General features: G+C 48.7%; 1 protein-coding gene and 1 non-coding gene across 5 annotated transcripts in view; one reads left to right on the top strand and one right to left on the bottom strand.

The window, feature by feature from the left end:
* Positions 1-16,184, bottom strand: part of PC (pyruvate carboxylase) — a 107,102-nt gene that overhangs the window by 65,889 nt on the left and 25,029 nt on the right. The gene's annotated exons all lie outside the window — the stretch shown is intronic.
* On the top strand, positions 7,533-7,594 carry LOC119624590 (U7 small nuclear RNA). The gene has a single exon (XR_005240749.1). It is a non-coding gene; the product is annotated as a U7 small nuclear RNA (small nuclear RNA).

Here is a 16,184-nt window from a genome sequence, read left to right as displayed (position 1 = left end):
CTTCCTGTGGGAACTTCCAAATCTAACAACCTGCTCTCTGCTGGTTTCCTCTCCACTCTTTCCATTCCTTTGACCTCAACACAAAATAGGCAGCTTTGATTCATGGGATCCTTTTCCTGCTTCCCCACTAGAGTGGGCCAAAAGGGAATGGGGATGGTTGAGGAAGGAGGGCAAGAAGCAGGAAGGGAAGAGGACGGCAAATACTATCAGCTCCTGCCTCTGTCCAGCTGCCCCCAGCCTCAGTTCACCCTGGGGTGGGGAGGGGTCTCCCAGCAATTTCCACCACACTCCCTTCCTGCCAATTAGCCCCCTAGTTCAGCATTAACGAAGGGCTTCCTCCTGCCACAGCTGAGGTCACTGGGTAGGGAAGGCTCCTTCTCTCATCACCGCAGTTGTAAGCCCCCACCCAGCAACCCACACAAGACCCCAGGTTGGCTCAAAGCCCAGTCCTCACAGGATATTCAGTAAAACAACGTGAAATCCGGGTGGGAACGAATTTCTCGTTGGAGAGGAGAATGTTAGAACCGCAGCAGCAGTAGTAAAGCCGCTTGGCCTGTGGCGCCAAAGGCAGAAAACAAAGTGACATTCAGGCCCCAGGGACACACAATAGGCCCTTATGCTCTTTTCTGGTTCGGGCCCAGAGCTGCTAAGCTGAGCTAGAGGGCCCAATGGGTGGCCCCTGGGCAGGGTTGACTCTAGGATGCATGGGGCCCCAGACAAATACATTTTGGGGACCCATCTATATAAAAACTTGAGTCACTCAAAATTAGTGCATCGGCACCATTCTGGCAGCCCAATCTCACGATTCCCACTAAAGAAATACTTCAAGCTGGGCACAGTGGCTCACACTTGTAATCCCAGCACTTTGGGAGGCCAAGGTGGGTGGAACACGAGGTCAGGAGTTTGAGACCAGCCTGACCAACATCTCTACTAAAAAAAATACAAAAATTAGCCGGGCGGGCCTGTAATCCCAGATACTTGGGAGGCTGAGGCAGGAGAATCTCTTGAATCCAGGAGGCGGAGGTTGCAGTGAGCCGAGGTCGCGCCACTGCACTTCAGCCTGGACAACGAGAGAGACTCCGTCAGAAAAAGAAGAGAAGAGAAGAGAAGAGAAGACTGCAGCCATCTCCTGGAACTGGGCCCCAGGACAACTCCACAGAACAGGTGTTGTCCCTGTGCAAGGTAGAGGGATGGAGAGTACCCCAAAGGATCCCAGGATGGGTTTGCAACACCCGGTAAGAATGGTACTGGGGGCCCCAGCAGGCCCCAGGCACTGGAGGAGGACCTGGAAAATTTGGAGGAAGGTACCCCTCAGGTGTAGAGTCTCAACAGGGGCCACATGTGCCCAGGCTTAAGGCTGGTACTGACCTGAGGACACACAGCCACAAAGATGGGTTTGAAGGATTAAGAACGTTGCCCTCAAAAAAGAAATCTAGAAACTCAAAGCCAAGGTACGTCTCATTTCCGCCTCTCTGGGGTTATCAAGCTACCTGGGCAATCCAGACACTTCGGTCAGTCAGCAGGTCTTTCTCTTTCTCCCTACTGGATAAAACAGGGTGGTCTGTTTTGATTTTTACACCACATTCCTGCCCAATCTCTCTCTGTAAGGTCAACAGGTAAGAAGCCAGGAAAAAAGAAAGCTTTGCAGCTGGGTGCGGTGGCTCACGTCTGTAATCCCAGCACTTTTGGGAGGCCGAGGTGGGCAGATCACCTGAGGTCAGGAGCCCATGACCGGTTTGGCCAATATGGTGAAACCTCGCCTCTACTAAAAATATAAAAATTAGCTGGGCGTGGTGGTGGGTGCCTGTAATGCCAGCTACTAGGGATGCTGAGGCAGGAGAATCGCTTGAACCTGGGAGGCGGAGTTTGCAGTGAGCCGAGATGGCGCCATTGCACTCCAGCCCAGGCAACAAGGGCGAAACTCTGTCTCAAAAAAAAAAAAAAAAAGAAAGAAAGAAAGAAAGAAAGAAAGAAAGAAAGAAAGAAAGAAAGAAAGAAAGACTTTGCCGGGATCCCTTTGAGGGAAGGACTGAGTCTGGCCCATAGCAAATGCTCAAAAAATATGAGTAAAGAACAAACACAGATAATCTACAAAATGATAATTCACTGCCAGGCAAGGAGGCATTTATTAAACTCCAAACAGGCCCTGTCCCCTCGAGGCATTTCTGCCATCGCCTCCAATTACACTACCAGGGACTGTTTAGTAGTAGTGCCAGGCAGGTTGTGGTGGCTCACACCTGTAATCCTGGCACTCAGGGAGGCCAAAGTGGGAGGATGGCTTGAGTCCAGGAGTTCAAGACCAGCCTGGGCAACACAGCGAGACACCACGTCTAGAAAAAATAAAAACTTAGCCGGGTGTGGTGGTGCGTGCCTATGATCCCAGCTACTCCAGGGGCTGAGGTGGGACAGTCACTTGAGCCTGGAGGGAGTTCGAGGCTGCAGTGAGCTATGATGGTGCCACTGCACTCCAGCCTGGGTGACAGAGCAAGACCCTGTCTCAAAAAAAAAAAAACAAACCCTAGTGTCAGCAGGGTCCTAGGGTGCGCCAGTGGGGAGGGCTCACAGGGTAAACAGACAGCTCCAGCAACCAGGCTCCAGCCGGGGAGGCAGGGAGGATGCTGCTGCCATAAGCTCCTCCCACCCTCCACTCCATTTCAGAGAGAGAGCATGGTGGATCTCTGAAACCTGCCTAAGGTTCCCCATGTTCTGCCAAGCTCCATAGCCAGGCACTGCCTGCTGCGGGCGGCAGATAACCACAGTAGGAGGCCGGCTTCCCCCGATGGGCCAGCAGGGTTAGGGCGCTCACATTACCCACTGCCTGTGCAGCAGTGATCACAGCTGCAATCAAACAGGGAATGGCCTTCTGCCAGTCCCCCCTGATGACAGGAGATGGCTGGGGCCTTCTCCCTGCTGTGTCTCCAGCATGAAGCATGCGGCCTAGAACACAGTCCTGCTCGGTAAACAGTTATAGAGCAAAGGCAAGTCTCCCTAAACCACACGGCAGCCCCCGGAGCTGAGGGCCGGCCGCGGACCACTCCGTGCCTGTGATCCTGCACGTAGCAAGGGCTCCAGTGGTGATTCTGCTCCCTCCATGGAGGGCTGTACCAGGGCCCTGCCCTCAGGGGGAGCTACCAGGGGAGGGACGACAGGCCTCAGAGGTGGCATGCCAGGTTCAGAGACTTCCTCGATTTATCCTAAAGTCTCACGCTAACATAACCGAGAAGGCAGTCAGGCAAAAAATCCTGGCCCTGACAAGCACACGCTGTTGGGGGAAGCCTGGTCCCAATCCTCTGAGGCCCCAGATTTGGTTCTGTCTCCCTTCTTTCTTCGTCCTTTACAGGCAACAGCCACTGCCTCTTTCAGCACTTTGAGATCAGTACTAACTACCCCTCCCATAGTCTCAGTGTTTCCTACAACGCTCCTTACAGCCTCTGCTCCCTCTGCTTTGGTCCTTCCTCCTCCTTACCCTCCAAAACAAACACACCAACTGCGTTTCTTTCAGCCACTGCTTCTGCTGGAACTCACCTATTGCCTGAGGGGCTCAGAGGAACAAATGCCCTCTGTGCAGGGCCACGTGTCTTCCCCAGCTCTCACTCACCACACTTGGCCCAGGCCCTGTGGTCTTCCCCTTAGCGTAGGTCAGGTCAGCCCCACAGCTGTAGATAGCACACCTGTCCTGCTTGTTGCCAAGTAGTTTTACTATTATTATTATTTTGTAAAGATGAGTTCTTACTGTGTTGCCAGGCGGGTCTTCACCTCCTGGGTGCAGGTAATCCTCCAACTTTGGCCCCCCACAGTGCTGGGATTACAGGCACGAACCACCATGCCCGACCTGCCAAGCAGTTTTGTATGTGCAGTTCGTACTCTGAACAGGGTTAAGGAGGACCTCACCGTCTAAGCAGAGCACTGGGCTTATAGGCAGCAAGTTACTCACTTCAATTTCTGGGGGCCCTGAGTTCTTAGGAGCTGCCAGTCTTGAGACCACGGCTTAGTCACCTTAGTCTCCCCAAAGGCTAACAGAGCAGTGATCCAAGAAGGTACTGGGTAAATATAGGGAACCAATAAACCTGGAAGGGAGAAAAGCATGACACTGCAGAAAGTACACAAAATTTGGGAGCAGAAAGGCCGGGCGCGGTGGCTCACGCCTGTAATCCCAGCACTTCGGGAGGACGAAGCAGGTGGATCACGAGGTCAGGAGATCGAGACCATCCTGGCTAACACAGTGAAATCCCGTCTCTACTAAAAATACAAAAAATTAGCCGGGCGTGGTGGTGGGTACCTGTAGTCCCAGCTACTCGGGAGGCTGAGGCAGGAGAATGGTGTGAACCCGGGAGGCGGAGCTTGCAGTGAGCTGAGATCGTGCCACTGCACTCCAGCCTGGGCAACAGAGCAAGACTCTGTCTCAAAAAAAAAAAAAAAGATTTGGGAGCAGAACACCTAGATTCCAGCCCTAGTTCATCATGACCCTGAGCAAATCATCTACAAACCAAGAGCCCTCACCCCACGCAGAAATGTTTTTGTTTTGCTCTTTTGAGACAGAGTCTTGCTCTCTCACCCAGGCTAGAGTGAGTGGTACAATCTCAGCTCACTGCAAGCTCTGCCTCACAGGTTCAAGGGATTCTCCTGCCTCAGCCTCCTGAATAGCTGGGATTACAGGGGTGTGACATCACACCTGGCTAATTTTTGTATTTTTAGTAGAGATGGGGTTTCATCATGTTGGCGAGGCTGGTCTCGAACTCTTGGCCTCCCAAAGTGATCCACCCGCCTTGGCCTCCCAAAGTGCTGGGGGCCCAAAGTGTGAGCCACTGCACCTGGTCCCCACTTAGAAATGTATATTAAAGCACTCTACTTATCGGAAGGGTCTATGCAAACTGGCGTAGGTTTCCAGAGATCACCCTTCACCTTTTTCTACCTAGGATGGAGTTCAAGAGCATAAAGAATTGACAAGCTAAGAGGTCTGAAATTCAAGAACTAAGCTCCAAGAAAAACTGAAACCAAGCCGGGAGGACTGATGCTATTCTGTAGGCTGCGTTTGTTGCTTTGGACGCTGTCCTCAAGCTTGTCTTGTGTATGTGTGTTGCCTTAGCTAGATTTAAGCTTCAGAAGGGGCCGGGCACGGTGGCTCACGCCTGTAATCCCAGCACTTTGGGAGGCCGAGGCAGGCGGATCACGAGGTCAGGAGACTGAGATCATCCTGGCTAACATAGTGAAACCCTGTCTCTACTAAAATTACAAAAAATTAGCCAGGTATGGTGGCGGGTGCCTGTAGTCCCAGCTACTCGGGAGGCTGAGGCAGGAGAATGACGTGAACCCGGGAAGCGGAGTTTGCAGTGAGCCGAGATCGTGCCACGGCACTCTAGCCTGGGCAACAGAGCAACAAGACTCCATCTCAAAAAAAAAAAAAAAAGCTTCAGAATGTCTAACACCTACATGATTCCTGTCCACTGCTCTGGTGGACATGACAGTTACTGACAAGGGGAAAGGGTCTGGAAAACCCTTGGCATTTTGTATAATAATGGAGAAATTTATTTGATCTGAACTTGGGTTACCTGAGGGTAAGAGGCACCTGAGCCCAGCCTCAGCCTTCTGGGATTAAGGCCCTCATACCCCAGGGTGAGCTGCAGGGAAAGACGTCGGTGGGCAGCCTAGAGCCTGAGATGGTCCATGAGGACCTCCTGCTGCACGAAGGGGACAAACTGGAAGCTGGTTAGCTTTCCCCTAAGTTAGTACATACCCGATAGAGCACCCGCCATCAACTGCAAAATCTTTAGTCAAATGCCCAAGTCCCTTCCCCCACAGCAGCCTGTGAGCCCTCTAGGTGGTGATAGAAACAGCAAATAAAACCCTTTTTCCTCCTCTTAAAGAATTTTGCATTAAAGAAAAATTCATATGCAAGGCAATTAAAATTCCTCTTTCCATTCCCAAGTCCTATAGAAGGAAGGTTCACAAACTATGTTTTGGGTCCACTAGAACCAACTCTGCAATTAACATTCTACTTCTAGGCTGGGCGTGCTGGCTCATGCCAATAATACCAGCACTTTGGGAGGCCGAGGTAGGAGGACTGCTTGAGCCCAGGAGTTCAAGACCAGCCTGGGCAACAGAGTGAGATCTTATGTCAAAAAACATACATAAAATCTACATTTTTTCTTTTTTTTGAAACAGTCTTGCTCTGTTGCCCAGGCTAGAGTGCAGTGGTGCAATCTCGGCTCGCTGCAGCCTCCACCTCCTGGGTTCAAGAGATTCTTGTGCCTCAGCCTCCTGAGCAGCTAGGATCACATGAATGAACGACCAAGCCGAGCTAATTTTTTGTATTTTTGTAGAGATGGGGTTTCACCACGTTGGCCAGGATGGTCTCGAACTCCTGACCTCAAGTCATCCGCCCACCTCAGCCTCCCAAAGTGCTAGGATTACAGATGTGAGCCACCATGCCCAGCCCAACAAAATCTACTTCTGCCATTCTCTTTTTAGGGGTGTGGGTATAGAGATAAGTAGGGAGATAAGAGGCAGAAGAATAAATAAAAGGCTTCCTCACCCCCTAAGCCACGCTGAACACATGTGACCTCCAAATAGCCTTCTCACTCTGGCCTCAAAGCAGAGCCCCAGCCCAGTGAAGAAGGCCCAGGAGGAGGGGCAGCAGCATTCAGAACTTCTCCCTGGAAGATTTCACCTATTCAGCAGTTCCTCTACTAGGGCAGCTCAGAGAGGAATTAAAGCAAGTCCTGTTAAGTTTCCAGCACCCATATCAACAAGAGCGTTTCTGGAGAGTCCCTGAAGACTCACACAATCCTGGGACTATGGGCCCAGGTGGACTATCTCAAGCTGTCTGGGTTAGGCTCAAAAGGTGAAATGAATGGAAAAAAATTTATATTTTCAAATTCTCTCTTCAGGCCAGGTGCGGTGGCTCATGCCTGTAATCCCAGCACTTTGGGAGGCCAAGGCAGGTAGATCACTTGAGGCCAGGAGTTCCAGACCAGCCTGGCCAACATGGTGAAACCCCGTCTCTACTAAAAATACAAAAATTAGCCAGGTGTGGTGGCACATGCCTGTAATCCCAGCTACTCGGGAGGCCGAGGCATGAGAATCACTTGAACCCGGGAGGTAGAAGTTGCAATGAGCCGAGATCGAGCCACTGTACTCCAGCCTGAGCAACAGAGTGAGACTGTCTCAAAAAAAAAAAAAAAAAAAAAAAAAAAAAAAAAAAATCCCTTCGCTCACATCCTCAAAGAATATTTTTGCAGAGCCCTGGGTGGGGCCTGTGTCTCTGAGATCCCTAGGACCTTGACAAGCTGGGAAGAAATGAGAAGCCATTGGCTGGCGAGGAGGGGCAGGGGGACAGGGTAGTGACAACAGTCAAATGGGCTCCAGCCAGAGGCAGTGAATACACCAGAGTTGAAGATCTGTGCTAGGAACAGCAAACAGATAACAAGTGAGGGGAGAGGGATCTAATTCACTGAGAAAAGAATCAGGCCTGGTAGTGAGGGGCTTGGTTCAGGCATCCTCTTTGCATGAAGTCAGAACTGAAACTTAGGCCTTAGTGTTACAGCTGTTTTTGAATTTGTCTAGCAGGCTTTCAGGTCTTTGCCAGAAAGCCCCATTAAAAACAAAAAAAAACCAAAAACCTAAGCCATAACTCTTGGAGAAGAGGCACAGAGATGCTGTATCACTCAAGAGGAACGCCTGGGTTTAGAAAACGGGCATCAGGTCAAAGGCACATCAGTGACCCAAACTTCTGCAAATGGCTTGCTAATAGCAGTTACAGCCTTGAAATGTAGGTTACCATGGTGCCTCGCACTAAACGGTTGTTGAATGAATAAATGAATGAATGGACTCAGAATGAGGCTGGCTCATTCTGGTAATCAAACACAGAGAGAAGGCTGTGTAAGTAATGAGGGAGGACCCAGAGTATACCACGCCTCTTGCTGGGGCACAGAGGAGGGGAGGAGGGGAAAGACGAGAGAGATGGTGTTCTCAGACTCCACAGGCCAACACGATGAATCCAGCTGGCTCAGAAGACACCCTGCAGAAAGGTGCCAGGCTACTCATCGGCAGGGAACTTCCGATGAGTGTTCACCCAGCACCCCTGTCACCCTCCTATGGGCAACAGAAATCTCTCTCTTCTTTTTCCTGCCACAAGCCCCTGCCTAACAGCTGAAACTGTTAGGAAAGCCTTAAACTTAAATTCAGCTTTGGAAAGAAGCCCCAGATCTCAGATGATAATAAAGTAGGGACAAGTGGAGGGGGACAGGAAAATGGACATGGACCTAACACTGGAAAAGTGGGAGCCCCGGGAAGGCCTGTCCCCTGGGGACCTGTTTGGAGCATCAGAAAGGACAGAAAGCCAACCCTAGAAGCAACAGCTTCCCAGCATCCCCAAGAATCGCAAGGTCATTTCTTTGTCTTCGCCACACCCTCCTCCAAGCAGCCTCCCTGCCTTGGTTCCTTCCTTCTGTGGGGTATCAGAACTCCAACCTCCTCAGGGAACAGAGCTGAGCCTGGATGCAAATGTAACATGTTCAGGACATAGAAATACGGGCATGAGGCCAGGCGTGGTGGCTCATGCCTATAATCCCAACACTTTGGGAGGCCGAGGCAGCTGGATCACCTGAGGTCAGGAGTTCGAGACCAGCCTGACCAACAAGGTGAAACCCCGTCTCTATTAAAAATACAAAAATCAGCCAGGCGCGGTGACAGGTGCATGTAGTCTCAGCTACTCAAGAGGCTGAGACAGGAGAATTACTTGAACCCAGGAGGCGGAGTTTGCAGTGAGCAGAGACTCCAGCCTGGGTGGCGGAGCGAGACTCCGTCTCAAAAAAAAAAGGAAAGAAATACAGGCGTGAGACAAGGGCAATGTGGCTGAGGACGAAATGCCTTACTTGGCCCTTGACTCAGCGGCCACCTGACTGCATCCATTTGTGCGCCGGTTCCCTCGGTGTTGTGAGGAGGACAAACCACTTTCACCAGGGCAACGCAGAGCATGGAAACAACCCCACTAAAAACCCAGCTGCGTGCTAAAAACACTTCTCCTTGACATTCCTTCAAACCCTTGGGCAGGATTATCTTTCTCTTCACGATAGCCTTAAAGACGCAGTATTTCAGGGAGGAAATACAAGGAAAAAGAGAACAGAGGCCAAGGATAATTTTGTAAAACAGATGAAAACCAAGATGTCTAAGCAAAGAACCCTGCTTCCTCCCAGACCCCAGGCGTCGCGTCAGATGCTGCTGGGGTAGGAAAAATAAAAGGAAGCCAAAGACTCTGCAAAGGACACAAGCACAGAAATGACAAAGCAAAAACCCGGAGCCATTCAGGGAAATAAAAGCACAAACACGCGGCCGTCTGGGGCTGGTGGCTTTGTTCTGGTGCAGGGGAAGGCAGGGGCATGGGCGGCGCGGTGGCAGGCAGGAGCCTGGATCTGAGCTCGGCCACTCCTGAGCTAGATGACCCTGGACAAGCAGCTCACCCCTTGGAGCCTCAGTTTCTTCAAGGTAACACCTTTTACCTCCAGAGCTGTTGTAGTAAGTAGAGATAATACATGAAGAGGCCCCAGGAAAGCAGAACAAACTTAGTTGCCGTGATTATTCTACCGTTGTATTCTTTTATATAAATTTAGTTCTAGATGAGGAAAAACCAAACAGCAGATCCAAAACCACCCAAGAATCCTAATCTCGTTTTCCCCATACTTTGAAACTGTCCCTGAGAATCCAACTGTCAAGGCTCTACAAAGAGAAAGCTGCCCACCCCTCATATCACTCACGAGGGGTTCTCTCCCTCACCCCATCTTCCTCGTGACAATTCCCCCGTGCTTGTGAATGAGGTCAGGGGTCCCTCTGTCTCCGTACAGCCCAACCAGCACCTACAATCCCAGAATAGATTTACTGAAGAAGTAAAGGGGTTTTGGAGAGTCTTAAATCAGAGAGGAGAGTATGGGGCTGGAAATCTAAACAGAATAATGACAAAAAGGATGAGGAGACAGCTACAGATGTACTTTCATTCAATAAATAACTGCACCATTCTAAGATTAAAACAATCTTTCAGTCATTAGCATTGGCTGGGAAAAGCAATGAGCCTAGGCCGGGTGTGGTGGCTCAGACCTGTAATCCCAGCACTTTGGGAGGCCAGGGTGGGTGAATCACTTGAGGTCAGGAGTTTGAGACCAGCCTGGCCAACATGGCGAAACCCCATCTCTACTAAAAATACAAAATTAGCTGGACGTGGTGGTGCACACCTGTAATCCCAGCTACTCGGAAGGCTGAAGCAGGAGAATTGCTTGAACCCAGGAGGTGGAGGTTGCTTGTAGTGAGCTGAGATTGAAAGACCAAGACTCTGTCTTGAAAAAAAAAAAAAAAAGCAGTGAGCCTAGCTAGCACTTCCAGAGGTGCATCCACAACTCCAGGGGTAAGTACCTGGTCTTCCTCCACTCTTTCATTTCTGTCTCTGGCCCAGATCCCTACGTGGCTACCAGCAACACAGGCACAAGTTGTTTACCATCCACAAGGAAGCCCAGAGCCATAGACAGCTGGAGAAGACAAGGCTTCTGCATCACTGGCAAGGCTCATTAGTTTCACTTCATTTCCTAGGCTTTAACCCTGACTCTGATGAACCGTCTTGTCCAAGCTTGCTGTTAGCTAAAACAAGGGTTTAACAGGGACGCAAAGGTATGAGATCATCCTTGTTCCTAGAAAAATGACTTCAAAGAAAAAAGCAAGGCATAGTCAATAACAGTAGCTTCATCAACAGAGAACGGCCCACCACTGCTGCCACATCCCATCTTGAGGCGCACTGAGCAATGACGGCGCAGCAGGGAAAGGTGAACAGACAGTAATGTGGGGTAAGAGGTCAGGCTAGGCACAGCTCCACCGCACGAAAATGGGGAAAGGGAAAAGAGACCCATCAGTTCATTCCTTCCTTACAAAACAGCTATGGAATACACAGAATTTGCGTTTGTTTTTGTTGTTTTTGTTTTTGAGACAGAGTTTCGCTCTGTCGCCCAGGCTGGAGCGCAGTAGGGGCGCGATCTCGGCTCACTACCTCCGCCTCCCAGATGCAAGTGATTCTCCCGCTTCAGTCACCCGAGTAGCTGGGATCACACGTGTGCAGGTGCACTACCACACTCAACTAATTTTTGTATTTTTAGTAGAGATGGGGTTTCACCATGTTGGCCAGGCTGGTCTCAAACTCCTGACCTCAGGTGATCTGCCCACCTTGGCCTCCCAAAGTGCTGGGATTACAGATGTGAGCTACCACGCCCAGCCAATACATAGGGTTTAAAAGGTCACAGAAAAGCACACAGCTTCAAAATGTCAGAAGACCTCAAGGAAAAAAAAAAGAGAAAAAGAAAAAAAGTGGCCAAGCACAGTGGCTCACACCTATAATCCCAGCACTTTGGGAGGCTAGGGCCGGGGGATCACTTGAGGCCAAGAGTTTGAGACAAGCCTGGCCAACATGGCAAAATCATGTCTCTACTAAAATACAAAAATTAGCCAGGTGTGATAGCACACACCTGTGATGCCAGCTACTCGGGAGGCTGAGACACAAGAATCGCTTGAACCTGGGAGGCAGAGGCTGCAGTGAGCTGAGATTGCACCACTGTGCTCCAGCCTGGGCGACAAAGCAAGACTCTGTCTCAAAAAAAAAAAAAAAAAAGAAAGAAAAGAAAGGAAAAGTTGAGCCAGGCATGGTGGCTCACAACTGTAATTCCAATGCTTTGTGTGGCTAAGATAGCAGGATCACTTGAGGCCAGGAGATCAAGACCAGCCTGGGTAGCATAGCAAGACTCCATTTCTACCAAAAATAAAAAATTAGCTGGGCATGATAGTGCACACCTCAATTTAAAAAAAAGGAAAAAAGTTAGAAATTAAGGATGCTGACTTAGCAGAACAAATGGCACACTATTCTTCCTTCTTTTTTTTGGCACCATCTCAGCTCATTGTAATCTCCTCTTTCCAGATTCAAGTGATATTCCTACCTCAGCCTCCTGAGTAGCTGAGACTACAGGTGCACACCACAATGCCTGGCTAATTTTTCATAGAGACAAAAAATTAGCATGTGTCAGGGTTTCACCATGTTGCCCAGGCTGGACTTGAACTCCTCAGCTCAAGCAATCCACCCGTCTTGGTCTCCCAAAGTGATAGGATTATAGGCCTTGTGAGCCACTGCACCTGGCCTATTATTCTTTCTTATTTGCAAACAAGATAGACATGATCTTTGGACAAAAGGACAATGGAGGAGGGGAGGGGAGTTTAAAAAAAAAAAAAAAAAAGAAGGCAATGGCATCATACATTGTAGGCTACTGTCTAGCAGAAGGTATCTAAGAAGTTTTTTGGAAGAAAATGAGTCAAACAAACTCAAGATGCAGAGAAGATAATGATGATATGGCAAAAAGATAAGAAGCATGTTTCTTTGCAGATGTGGAACTGCTTGGAGGACTGTGATAAAGGCCACTGTCCATGCAAGGCCATTATCTGAATCTCTTATAATTAGCAGATATTACCTTTGTGATTAGAAAAGGCAAGCAAACTATTTCTATCTGAAATACACCACTTACAAATGTAAAATGTACAGCTCTCACTGAAAGGCTAATAGTTTAAGGAATATTGTCTTTTGAAATAATCTGGAACAGAAAGTAATTATCTACACTAATGAAACAGGAATAGCAAGCATAGATAATTCAATAAATATTTATAGAGTACTTAAGTGCCTAGCATCACGTAGGAAGTAGAATTTTTAAAAAAGCATATCAGACTTTGAAAGTAAGGCTTACCATTATCAATGATCACAAAATCCTGGAAATAACCCAAGTACTCAACAGTAGGCAAATGGTTAAACAAATCATGGCAAGTCAACACAACCGGGGACTAGGAACATGACCAACTAGAATTGTTTAATACATAGGCCTAATAATGCACATATTCTAGTTACCAGTACTATACAGTTCAGTGCTTTTTAGCATATTTATAATGTTGGTAACCATCACCACTATCCAATTCCAGAAACTTTTCAATCACTCCAAAAACAAACCTGGTACCAATAGCTGTCATTCCCCATTCCCACCCACCCGCAGCCCCTGGCAACCAGTAATCTGCTTTCCATCTCTATGGCCTATTCTGGAGATTTCCTAGAAATGTCATATAATATGTGACTTTGTGTCTGGCTTCTTTCACTTAGCACAGTGTTTTCCTGGTTCATCCATGTTGTAGCACGTGTCAGAACTTCACTCCTTTTGATGGCTGAACAACATTCCACTGGATGAGTAGGCCATATTTTGTGTTGCCATTCATTGGTTGATGAACATCTGGTTTGTTTCCACCTTTTGGTTCTTTTTTTGTGTTTTGAGACGGAGTTTTGCTCTCAAAGCCCAGGCTAGAGTGCAATGATGCGATCTCGGCTCACTGCAACCTCTGCCTCCCGGGTTCAAGCGATCCTCCCACCTTCAGCCTCCTGAGTAGCTGGGATTACAGGCATGCACCACCATGACTGGCTAAATTTTTCTGTATTTGAATAATGCTGCTGTGAATGCTCATACATACATTACGTTTTAAATATGTAATTTTTAACTATCCAGGCTGGCCTCCCCTAGTCATGCTTTAATTAGTCAAGGACTTGAACTCAGCAGTGTGACTCTAAAGCTCGACTCCCAACCACACCAGTGTACTCCCGTACTCCTCTGGTTTTCATTCTCTGATAGGAAACACACACAGCAGCCTAGGAATGCGCTGGATGGCAGTAGAAATTTAAAAGTCACTGTTAAAAATCAGCCAGGCAAGCCGAGGGCAGTGGCTCATGCCGGTAATCCCAGCACTTTGGGAGGCTGAGGTGGGTGGATTGCCTGAGGTCAGGAGTTCGAGACCAGCCTGGCCAACACAGTGACATCCCATCTCTACTAAAAATACAAAAAAATTGCCGGGTGCGGTGGCTCACACCTGTAATCCCACCACTTTGGGAGGCCGAGGCGGGCGGATCACGAGACAGGAGATCGAGACCAGCCTCACCAACATGGTGAAACCGTCTCTACTAAAAATACAAAAAAATTAGCTGGGCATGGCGGCAGGTGCCTGTAATCCCAGCTACTCAGAAGGCTGAGCCAGAAGAATGGTGTGAACCTGGGAGGCGGGGCTTGCAGTGAGCTGAGACGGTGCCACTGCACTCCAGCCTGGGCGACAGAGCGAGACTCCATCTCAAAAACAAAAAAAAAAACCAAAAAATTAGCTGGGCTTGGTGGCAGGTGCCTGTAATCTCAGCTACTAGGGAGGCTGAGGTAGGAGAATCACTTGAACCCGGGAGGCAGTGGTTGCAGTGAGCTGAGATCGAACCATTGTACTCCAGCCTGGGCAACAAGAGCGAAACTCCATCTCAAAAAAAAAAAAAAAAAAAAGAAACTGGGATACTAACTTTGGGTTCTGCTTTCCCCACTTGAAAGGACTGGACGGTGTCAAGCCTACTCAAGGGGAGAGGGTAGTAAGGAAGCCTGGAGACTAGATCATGGGAAACAGGAAAGGTTTGTAGAATTGGGACTAAGAGAAATAATAATATAAAGGAGAAATTTACACGAAGAGACAGAGAGGGAAATAAGTTTTAAGATGAACAATACCAGCAAACATAACAATATACATCTGCTCGTTGATTTTGGCCACAGACATGAAGTCACAAAGGGACATGTGGATTTCAGATGCCTATGTTGTGCTACCGCTTGGCTCCAAGGTCTACCACCTTCAGAAGCCCACCTGTGGCAGGCCGGGTGCAGTGTCTCACTCCTGTAATCCAGCACTTTGGGAGTCCGAGGTGGGTGGATCACAAGGTCAGGAGATTGAGACCATCCTGGCTAACACGGTGAAACCCCATCTCTACTAAAAATACAAAAAAAATTAGCTGGGCATGGTGGCAGGAGCCTGTAGTCCCAGCTACTGGGGAGGCTGAGGCAGGAGAATGGCGTGAACCTGGGAGGCAGAGCTTGCAGCAAGCCAAGATCAAGCCACTGCACTCCAGCCTGGGCAACAGAGCAAGACTCCATTTCAAAAAAAAAAAGCCCACCTGTGGCAGACGTGGCTACCCTGCCAAACACATGAGAAAGTATGACTGACATGCCAAGGCTAAAAGACCACCCAGGCTGGTCAAATGAGGCACCTAGAAATTGTCCACTGCAGATTCAGGCAGGGGCCTGCAAACCCAGGAGGGCAGCAGCTACAGTTCATCTTAAGGACTTCAGTGATTAGTCACATCATAAATGTTCTAGTTTAAATTTTTAATTGTAAAAAGAATGTCTAAAATGGCCCTGAGAACAGACAGGTTCGGTGAATGTGATAAGGAGAGCAGGGCAGGCTGATAGCGGACCAGGGACAGAATCACTAAAGAGCCAGGAAGGCCTCTCCCTGGCAAAGGAGGGGAACCTGGAGAGCAGAGTGAACACGGGAAGAGAGACCTTGTGTGGACAGGGCGAGGAGAGGAGGGCGGCTGACCGAACACTGCACAAGGCAGAGCTTCACAGCACAGACAGAACATGCTAGAAAGGGGGTGGCTACAATCGCTGAACTCAGAAGGCAACTTGGAAAACTGAGACAATGAAATCTACAAAATTCATGTGGAAAAGTGGAAGGGGAGAAGGGAGCACTAGAAAAGAGAGAACGTGAAGAAAGAACAGGCATTCTGAAGGAAAGTTTCTTTGTCACGTGTGAATACAATTAGGAATAAGGTAGATATCTATTAAAAAATGCTGATCTGGGAAATAAAACCTGTGCATTTACGAACACATCAATAGGTGATGGTCTCCTCGTCTTCTCCTCTGCAGAAATGTGTGAAATGGAAGGCCGACTCCTCCTGGAAGTGAAGTTCATTTACGGCTTGGTGTCCATGGGACAGCAATAAACCTCCCTGAGACTCAGGGGCTGAATGTTGTGACATGGGGCCAGTCCTTTAAAATGTGGAAGGCAGGCAAGCATTGAATGAGATCACACACATGAAAGTACCTTGGAAATGGTAAGGCACTACAAAAAGATGGTAATCTCTACGTAGATTAAATAAAACAGGTACCCTTTTCTGTACTCAGACAATAGGACAACATAAAATGGCCTGAAAAAAAATTTAAAAAAAAACAAGAATCAGCCCAGCCTGAAATCAGCACCTACCAAGATGAACTTGGCAGCAGAATGACCATGGGGTGTTCAGTCTATCTAGTAGTGCAAAAAAAGAAAGC

Source organism: Chlorocebus sabaeus, chromosome 1, assembly GCF_047675955.1.
Source record: "Chlorocebus sabaeus isolate Y175 chromosome 1, mChlSab1.0.hap1, whole genome shotgun sequence".
NCBI lineage: Eukaryota > Metazoa > Chordata > Mammalia > Primates > Cercopithecidae > Chlorocebus > Chlorocebus sabaeus.
Note: the sequence above shows the minus strand (reverse complement) of the source record. Positions and strands in the feature narration are given on the sequence as shown.